The sequence below is a fragment of the Rhinopithecus bieti genome, unplaced genomic scaffold, assembly GCF_001698545.2.
Source record: "Rhinopithecus bieti isolate Rb0 unplaced genomic scaffold, ASM169854v2 scaffold_13112, whole genome shotgun sequence".
Taxonomy (NCBI): Eukaryota; Metazoa; Chordata; class Mammalia; order Primates; family Cercopithecidae; genus Rhinopithecus; species Rhinopithecus bieti.
This window is the reverse complement of record NW_016807891.1, coordinates 1,038,337-1,048,883: the sequence shown is the minus strand read 5'-3', so window position 1 is coordinate 1,048,883 and position 10,547 is coordinate 1,038,337. Positions and strand designations below refer to the sequence as shown.

The following is a 10,547-nucleotide window of genomic DNA, read 5'->3' as shown; positions in this document are numbered from 1 at the left end:
GACATTAGGTTTCTTTTAGCCAATATTTTTGTCCTGTGCAAAACTCAAGCATATTCCAAAGTATAGAATACAATGTTTTAAAGATTAGGAACAATCTAAGATATCAAGCATGTAACTATGTTGAGAAAGTATTATTTCATGTTGAGTACTGATCCCAAGATTAATCCCAAGATTAATTTTTAAAAATGTAATATCAAAGTGGACTTTAATGTTTATGTTTTGATTCTTTATTTCTTAGGCTCTATGCACCAGTGTCACTGTCCCCTTTTCTATCATATGGAATGGTCACTGGGGTGTAGCTTCACATCAGACACTACGCCTTCAAGCCCCCTTTGTAGCCAGATGGGGATGTGAACCTATCTGTGCCTGTTGGATGTGAGTGGAAGTGATAGGGTCACTTCTAGCCCAAGGCAGCTGAAAAGCAGGTACATCACTCAACTCTCCAACCATGCACCATCTGCTGAATGATGTGGAGGACTCAGCCCCAAGGGGATGGGGAAGGTGATATAGCAGGTCGTTAGTCAGGCATGAGTGGGGCAGTAAAGGGCTCCCCACAACCCAGCCAACCAGGAATGTCAGGCCACCAACAGATGATGTTCCGGCAGTTACCGCTGGCTTTCTAAAATGATGATTGGTCACAGCTGATACCAGGGACAGGCTGTTTCCTGATGGTCCAGCAGTTGTCACACTGGTTCTCCAAAATGATAATTGGTTGCAGTCAGCACCAGAGAGAAGCAATTTCCCAATAGATAAAAATACTTGAAATTGGTAATCAGCAGCTTCCAGTAAAATCTCAGGAAATGGGCAAGTAAGCTCGAGCATGCTCATTAAGAGACAAAATGACAGAGTATGACTATGACCTTCCGGGGGCATTCCACCAGAAAAGGGAAGAAAGCCTCAGGTGGGCATGCATACAACTTCCTAAACACACTGCGCATGCTCACCTCCCAGGTGCAAGGGGGGCACCGTGCATGAGGGTGGCTCACCCTAAGGAAAGAAAGAAGGAAAAAGGGATGCAACACCCCAGAAGTAGGCCAACATATAAAACCCCAAGTCAAAAGGTCAAATGCCACACTTGACCTCCAAGGTCCCTGCTTGGGTGTCTTCCAAGTGTACTTTCCTTTCTTTCCTGCTCTGAAGCTTTTATTTTTTTTGAGACGGAGTCTTGTTCTGTCATGCCAGGCTGGAGTGCAGTGGTGTGATCTTGGCTCACACCTCCCAGGTTCAAGCAATTCTCCTGCCTCAGCCTCCTGAGCATCTAGGACTACAGGTGCATGCCATCACGCCCAGCTCATTTTTGTATTTTTAGTGGAGACGGGGTTTCACCGTGGTCTAAATCTCTTGACCTCATGATCCGCCCATCTTGGCCTCCCCAAGTGCTGAGATTGCTGGGATTACAAGCGTAAGCCACCATGCCCAGCCTCTAAAGCTTTTTAATACACTTCCATTCCTGCTCAGAAACTTGCCTTGGTCTCTTTTTCTGCCTTATGCCTCTCAATCAAATTCTTTATTCCGAGGAGGTAAGAACTGAAGTTGCTGCAGGCCCATACAGATTCCCCTCCGGCAATTCGGGTACTCGCCACACCTAACAAAGGCATAAGATGAACTAACCATGGTCCCCGAGTCACTGTGTGCAGTAAAGCCACACACCAACCAGAGTCTCTCACATCATGTTATTAGGTGCATTTATGGCCCTCTCTTTGGTCAGCTTATATGCACCACTGCCTTTTCTAAGAACTTCCCTATGTTGCCAGCAAGGCCAGGAAATAGAATGCTCCAAATCTCGTTTCTTGAATGGCTCCAGGTTAGAATTTGATAAAGAGAGAAATTCAGATACAACTGGACCGCTGGGCAGAAACCAGGGTCACTACAGTTTCCTGGGGCCAGTAGGGAAGGTAGCAGGGGCAGAGGGGAGATTGGGAGCCATCTACTTTGCTAATCTGAGGGAGGGAGTAGGTCCCCAGGGAATCCTAAGCACCAAGGAAGCATCCCCACGGGATTTTTGAGAACCACTCGCTTCAAAGTTTCAGGCTGAGAGGTCCAGGGGCAGGTTCCCTGATTTTTGTGGCAGATTTCCTAATTTTCAGCTGTTATATAATACCTAAATCCTTTATGAAACCCTTTGCACCTGAAATGCTTAGAGTGGCATCTGCTAGTGTTACTGAAGCCTGCAAACTATGAATACATTTCTATGTGTCCTGCTGCTAAATGCTCATTCTCACAAAAATCAACATGCATTTTGGCTGTGTCTTCTTTTTTTGAAAACATAGCCTTTATGAGTACATATTTGACTTTTCCTCTAAGCCATGTCGTTGCACTTGCTGTACTAATCTCTATCATTTATGGAGAGCCTAAATCTCCATTTCATAGATACAACATCAGTTCTTCAAACACACAGGTCCACTTAACATTCTTAGTTTATAATCTCTGTCTGTTTTTGAATACTGAGATAAATCTTTATCCTAATTCTTAGTACTTATGTGGAACCGTTCTCTGTATCAATCAAAACTAATTTGAAGAAATCATCTGTTTAATTCTCACAACACTCCTTTGTGGTAGGCAATAACTAGGGAAGAGAATAATCATTTGTTAATGAGTTTCCCTCAAATTTCAATTTTCTAATTTATGTAGCAGAAAATAAGCGGTAGTCTCACAAACTAATGCAGCTATAAAAATAATAGTTGCTAGAAAACAAAGAAACCTATGTTACATATATATTGGAAAACCCACAAATAAGTAATGGGTTTCAGGTTTAAGTAGCTATGAGAGGCAGGACCGTATGGAGACTAAATATAAAAGAATCAAGGAAAAACACTTTTAAAATCAATTACAGAATTCTGTAATTTGGTAAATACAAAATTACTATAAAATAAGTAGCTTAACTAAACACAGGCACCTGCCAGAAAATGTAATGACACAAAATATTGTATTTATAAGAATAACAGACATAGACAAAATAACATAAACTTTACAAAGCTTGTATACAGTGCAGAGAAACACAACTTTAAAATTATACTGAAGGACACAGCAGAAGTTAAATGACAATGAATATCCTAAACCTGGATTGAAAATTAAAAACCTGATCAACAAGGTGTCAAGAAGCCTGTTTATATAAATTAGCCTATACATATAGTCAATGAACATTCAGTGCTCATCCAATGAATGTAAAATCAACATTATTTTCTCACATACATAAGTTGATTCTGAAGTTCTTTGGGAAAATAAGTGTGCAAGAATATGTAGGGCAGTGCCACAAATTAAGAGTAATAAAGCTGAACTAATTCTACTTGATATTAAAAACCTAACAGAAAGCAACACTAACTAAAATAGTGTGGGCTGGGCACAGTGTCTCATACCTGTAATCCCAGCATTTTGGGAAGCTGAGGTGAGCAGATCTCTTGAGCTCAGGAGTTCAAGACCCCCCTGTTTAACATGGCAAAACCCCATCTCTTTTAAGAAATAGAAAAATTAGCCAAGCATAGTGGAGTTCACTTCTGGTCCCAGCTACTTGGGAGGCTGAGGCAGGAGGATTGCTTAAGCCCAGGAGGCAGAGGTTGCAGTGAGCTGAGATTGTGCCACTGCATTCTAGCCTGGACAACAGAGCCAGACCCTGTCTCAGAAACAAAGAAAAAGAAAAGAAAAAGAGAAAGAGAAAGAAAGAAAGTGTAACTGACACCAAGGCACAAAGAGACTAAACAATCAATAGAACATAATTCAGGATCTAGAAATAAGCTAAAAAGTATAGGATTTTGTAAACAAAATAGAGTTTCACTTTTAAATCAGTGGGCAAATGTGGGTTAGTAAATAAATGTGATCAAGACAACTCCTTAGCTATTCCAAAACAAAAATTGAATCCACATCTCACCACTTATACTAAAATAAATTCCAGATATATCAAAAGTCACTTAAAATTAAAACCATAGACATATTAGAAAACACATGATATAGTTAGAATAATCTTGAAATAGGAAAGGCTTTTCTAATTATTAACAAAAGCTTTATAGGAGAAGACATGTGGGTTCATCTAAATAAAAAAATCTAAACAACAAAAATGTAATAACGGAAAAAATGTCAAAAACAAAAAATGTAAAAAACAAGGAATTGGAGAAATATGCCTGAATGACAGACAAAGAGAGAATAATGCCAATTATTCATTCTACCCTTACAGGAACAAGGAATCCAGGGCAGAGAATGTGTGTGTTAAGATCTCAGCTTTGGAGAGTCAGGATCAAACAGGACCACAAATGTGAATTGAAGACTTGGTTGATACAATTAAGATTAAAATGAAGTGGCAGGTACCCGAGGGAAGTCTGACTGTGGCAGAAGAGGGCTAAGGATTCCCAGTAATAATCAATATTTACAAGTGAAGAATTTTTACAAGTGAAGAATTCTCCCCAGGAGGTAGGGCCTGGGAGAGATGGAGTTTGTTTAATTTGGAGTAAATCTATACAAACGGTGGAAGGACGACTGGAGACTTTCCACTGGCCAGCATGTCCTGGGCATGAATCCTTGCGTGAAACTTAATTCCAGGCTATAGATCACTTCTGAGAACGTGGCCTGGTGCAAGTGTCCCCTCTGCCATCCCCAAACCTTTGTCAACATCACTCACTGAGAAGTCTGGCTACATTGCTTCAAGATGATGCCTCCCAGTTCCCGGGTTGCTACTGTTTCATTTCACTGTCTGGTTTCGCTTTGAGGTCTTACTATCGGTAACCTTGTATCTAACAAGTAAAGCTGGAGGTTTCTTTCACTCTTCCAGTCACTCGTAAGAATTTTTGCCTGCCCTTGATAATATCGACAGAACCACTTTAAACTATTGATACGGTTTGGCTATGTCCCGACCCAAATCTCATCTCGAATTGTAATCCAAATTGTAATCCCCATATGTTGGGGGAGGGACCTGGTGGGAGGTGATTGGATCATGGGGGCAGTTTCCTCCGTGCTGTTCTCCGTGCTGTTTTCACGGTAATGAGTGCTCACCAGATCTGATGGTTTTAAAGTGTGGCACTTCACCTTTGCTCCCTTGCTGTCTCCCCTGCTGCCTTGTGAAAAGAGGTGCTTTCTTCCCCTTCCACCATGATTGTAAGTTTCGTGAGGTCTCCCCGGCCATACAGAACTGTGAGTCAATTAAACCTCTTTTTTTTTTTTTTTTTTTTTTAAATAAGTTACCCAGTCTCAGGTAGTATATACTGGTGTGAAAATGGACTAAGACAACAATTAAATTGTTCTGTTAAGTATGATAAAGTCAGATTAAGTTTCCTAAACGCAATTAAACTGTGTATTTCCAAAACATGACCGAGCAAGAAAAATCAACAGTTGGCTATCCGAGAAAAAAGTGAAGCAAAACAACTCAAGCTGATCTCATGTCCACAAATAAAGCCACATCTTCATTTTCAGCTAGAGACATTTCTAGTCTAACCAATCCATGCAAACTAACAAATGCAATGGCAGAGACTAAGAATTTGGATGTTGCAAGAAGCCCAGCAATTTCAGACGCTGAATTGCAAAGGATAATATCATAATTTCATAATAATGGTTACTGGTTATTGAAGTATTGCCCCACCAGGATTTTACCTTTATAATGTGAAACATAGCTATTACAGTAGCAGTATACCATCCTTCATTAGACTGTAACAACTAAAGTACTCTTACTATACTTTAATGGTGATATTCTGGATTAATAATATCCTGCATATTAACATGAAAGAAGCATTACAGGACAGAGCACTCTGTCTGCACAAAGCCATAGGGAAGCTGTAGCTTCCTAATGAGGCAGGGATGGCACCTGAATAGCAATTGCTTTGACATCACATGGATCTAACCTTTCCTGTACTTCTACTCTCTTCATGACAAAAATTCAGAGACACTGTAGGGGAAATGATGGAAACAGTTGGCAAAAACCACCAGCTCCAAGCAATACAAGAAATACTGCCAGCTGCATTTTAGAGATAAACTAACATATTTTGATATGTTGATTAAAGTGGCAATAAAGATGGCCCTAAGGCATATATGGAAATAGGAAAATGTGGTGCCAATTCTGACTGGGAGCATTCTAGGGAAAATTTCTAAATCTTGAACTGCAGTTTTTCTCTAAACATCAGGAAATGGTTAAGTCCTAGCAACTGTTACACAGTGTAAACATAATAATTGATAAAATTTTGTAAGAAGAAGAAAAAATCTATAGCTTAATTATTGAAAAAAATGAAGGCAACATTTTTAGTTCACTTTATTATAAGGACATGAATTATATGCACATGTATATACATGTTGCAATATGTGCAAAAATGAAATTCACTATATACAGAGGTTAAAATTTGAGGTGTACGTTTTTTATGACCTTTAATCATTACTTTTATGGTATCTTAATAAATTTACATACTAAAATTGGCATTTTCTATTTTCTAAAATATGATATGTTATTTACAGAACTGTATTAGTTTTACTTTTGGAAAATAGAAAAGGCTGATTTTAGTGTATATAGAACAACAAGAAATGACCTAAATGATAAGCTTTCAGAGATCTGAAAATGATTTAGCAACTTCCTAAAAGTTCTCCAACGATCTGTCAGAGTCCACAGAAGTGGACCACTCCACTGAGAAATACCATGGCTAGTCAATGGTGCAGACATTCACCTCAGCATAGGCACTGCCCTGCCACACCTTGTTCCTCCTCCTGTGGGGATGGTTGCAAGCATTGCTAATTCTTAGGGTGTTGTGAATGTTTATCAAGACACGTGAAGCCTCCTGTGGAGGGGAAGAAAAATTATTGATGAATCTTTGGACAGTCACAATTATTTGACTTTTAGAAACTGCTTACATTTGGACATACTGTTGGAGAATACAAATAAAATAAAAAACTAAGCTAATGTTGGCTCTATTTAGCAACTGTCAAGCAGCATTGTTGGCAACTGAGTTTGGTTAACTGCCTTATCCCAAGCAACACAGCTGGTGACTGGTCCGGATCCTGCATCTTTAAGAAAAAGGAGCCCATGATCATACCAATGCCCTTCACAGCTTTTAAAGTTGCAAAAAGTTATGGGAGTGGCGATAATGAGGATGATGGGAGGGCATGGCTGGAGGAGTCTGGCATGGCTGAAATGGAGGCTTCACATCAACCTAATGAGGCCAGAGGATAGAAGATTGAAAGAGGAATGACCAAAATCTGCCTGATAGCTATGAAAATCCTATCAGAATTTAATGAGCTGCCCATTTTTCATGCCATCCTACATATTACCTATTGCTTTCACACGCAAGGTGAGAGACAGTGGCACACACAACAATGGTTCTGGAGAGTGCTCAGAAGACAGGGCAACAGAACAAAGGAGCAGGATGCAGGAGCTGGGACAGCAATTGTGTGCCAGCGATGCGTTAAATGGGGTTAATTCATCCTGGTCCACTCCCTCCCTCTCAGAACGTTCAAGAGAAGTGATATTATCAAGATGAGCTGAGTATACCAGATAAATATTCGACATAAACTCAATTTAGTATTATAAAACTCCATTCCCAGCGGTGAGAGCCCCCAGTGAGAAACAATTCTGACTTTTATTCAAATTGCATAGTTTATTTACCCCAGATGACTCCATCTTGGGATGGAACTCCAAATTAATAGGGCACTTGAAGCACCATTCTTTTAGCAAAGTCAAAAGTGCAAAGAAGATTTTACACATTTGGCCTTATCTTGAATTTGATTAGGGATTGGTGCTCTCAGTCAATTATAAATAAATGGTCCGCAGGTCAAGATTATCGTACTAAAGGTACATCACCTAATTTGATTGCCCTCAAAGAGGTGCACCTATCTGCTGTTATATTGATTGGAATTTGGCCTTACAAAGAAAAAAGGCAGCACTTCGAGCTTCATTATCCCTCTTGCTTTTTAGCACTCTACATTTATTTATTTGCTTTTCAAGATTATGCCCAATGGAAAATGACTTTTCTGAGTCACAGAAAGATAAATACAATGCTGCTGCTCATCAAGTCTTTTTTCGCTGTTCCTTTCTGGATGATTGGACTACTTTCCCAGGATTGACTTTTTAAGAAAGTAATCAACCTTTATTTTTTTTTAGTGTCATTTATATTTATAGAAAAATTGTGAGGCTAGCACAGGGAGTTTCCATATATCCTACTCTAAGTTTCCCTTATTTGCGCTAGTATGGTATATTTGTTACAATTAATGGACTATCAATATGTTGTTACTAAATCAAGTTCATTCTTTATTCTATCTTCCTTGTTTTCTTCCTAACATTCTTTTTTTTTTTTCTTGAATTCCACCCAGGGTACCACATTCCATTTAGCAGCCATGTCTCTGTAGAGTCCCCTTGATGTGACCATTAATCAGGCTTTTGTTTTTTGATAATATTGAAAGTTTTGAGAAGTACCGATTAGGTATTTTGTAAAATGTTCCTCCGGGGATTATTCTCATATTTTGCTCATGATTAAAGAGAATTAAAGTGCCATTCTCACCACATCATATCAAACGTATAGCCTATCAACATGACTTACTACCACTGATTGATATTGACCTTGATCATCTGGCTACTATAGTGTTAATCTAATTTCCCTACTGTAAAGTTTACTCTATTTCCACTTTCCATACTGAACTCCTGTGAAGAAGTAACTAGGTGCAGCCCACACTTAAGGGATGGGATTGACGTACTGCTTCTTTGAGAGCAGAGTATCTACAGAAATGATGTGAAATTCTTCTGCACAAAAAAGACTAAAAAGAGATTTGTCCCTTCTCCCCCATTCATCTATTTATTGAATTATTTTTATCAGTAGAGACTTATGGATTTTTTTTTAGTTTGGGTTATAAGCCAATGCTATTCTATTTTGTTTATCAAATTGTTGCATATATGGCTACGGGAACTAACACTCTATTTCAGAGTGATCCCAGACTCACGGGCCAGCCTACAAGGGACAGGTGTGACGGGAACAGCTCAGCCTTCCCCGGGCCTGCCTCCCTCCCAAGCACATATGTTATCCACATGATCTGTTCCAGTTTTTCAGGGACTGGCACTGGGACTTGGGGCATTGGCTTAGCAGACCAGCATGTGTCCCTTTGCCAGACCTGTCCACTGTGAGTCTGCCAGTCCCTGGATTTTCACCAAGTTGCCGTGAAAAGAGACAAACAGATTCAGGAATAGAAGATCTCCCCGACCACCATCAGCATCCTGCACTTTTCCTTCCTATACACTGGACATCCACTCACTACAGCAGGTGAACAGGAGCAAAGATCAACTCAGGTGCCCCTCCCACAAGGAACTCTTTTAGGGTTAAGGTAGGCCAGAAATCCTACAGCATAATCACAAGATTAAAACAAATCCCTAAAGATATTCTTAGTAATTGTGCCTTCGTAGAGTCCATAATCCACTTTGAACAAATTAAATCTTCCTGCTGTTAATTTTCAAGGTACCTAAGAGATCAGATTTGTGCATTTACTTCTATTTTTTTCTGTGCTAGTTTAAGCCTCTACTTCATCTTGGTAAAATTCAAAAGGGGACAATGAACAGATAGAGAAAGCCAAGAACGTTCTTTAGGATCTTCCAGAGACTTCAGGCTGGAACTACGTTCCATTAATTTTGTTTAAATAGCTTTTGGATTTATTTTTTTTCATAGAATAGAAGTAAAAGTAAAATCTGGCATGATATCAAAAATACATTGCTCTCTCAGCCTTTCTTATGTCTTTGCGATAATCAGATTTTTCTGATCTTTTCAGCAGTTCACTAAATATATTACAAAATAAATTGAGAAATGGAAGGATTGAATTACACAGCTGACACCTAAAATGCTAAGTATTCTTAAGATAGGTTACAATGAAATAGACTTGTTTCAAACCTTACCTAGAGTGACCAGCATCCTATTCATCACCTGTAATTCACTAGATCAGAAATTGCTTTACTTGTAGTTCTTTTCTATTTATTTATTACAACCGCTCTACTATAGCAAGCCATGAGAAATGGTGTTAGATCTCGACATTTTTTTCATATCTCCAGGGTACTTTCTAACATGCATCAAATTCAGATTTAATTAATTATGTGAATAATGTAAATGTGAAAATAATTTCCTGCTCTTGATATATCATGTGATGATATAAAATTATCATCTCTTGCAATCATGTGATGATATAAAATTATTTGTAGATTTATTAGTGCTTCCTAAATTAAAATTATGTTTAGAAGCATTAGATTATTATTGATTTACTTCTGGTTAGTTAGATATTATATTATCTTATATATTGAATATATTTATGAATATACAATATTATATATGATTTACTTAAAATTACAAACATACTATGTCATAATAAACATAACAGACTTTATTTAAATATACATTATATATTTTATAATATATTTTTTTAAGTGAAATTAAAATTAGTAATGTATGCATTGTAAACAAAGGTTTTTCTTCTTTAGGGACAATTTCCCCAAAGAGGCATTTCCAATGTGGATGGTGCTGCTATGAATACTGTCATGTCAATTCAGTGAATACCAGTGTCGTTCTACTGATTGAACTAAAAAGGGTCAAAGCAAATCAGCCTTTCAAAAATAA

At 38.4% G+C, this 10,547-nt stretch overlaps 1 long non-coding RNA gene across 1 annotated transcript; it reads left to right on the top strand.

The window, feature by feature from the left end:
- Nucleotides 1-256: 256 nt before the first annotated feature.
- LOC108536953 (uncharacterized) lies at nt 257-10,515 on the top strand. Its single transcript, XR_001887672.1, has 3 exons — nt 257-425; nt 4,169-4,401; nt 10,412-10,515. It is a non-coding gene; the product is annotated as an uncharacterized LOC108536953 (long non-coding RNA).
- Nucleotides 10,516-10,547: the final 32 nt, after the last annotated feature.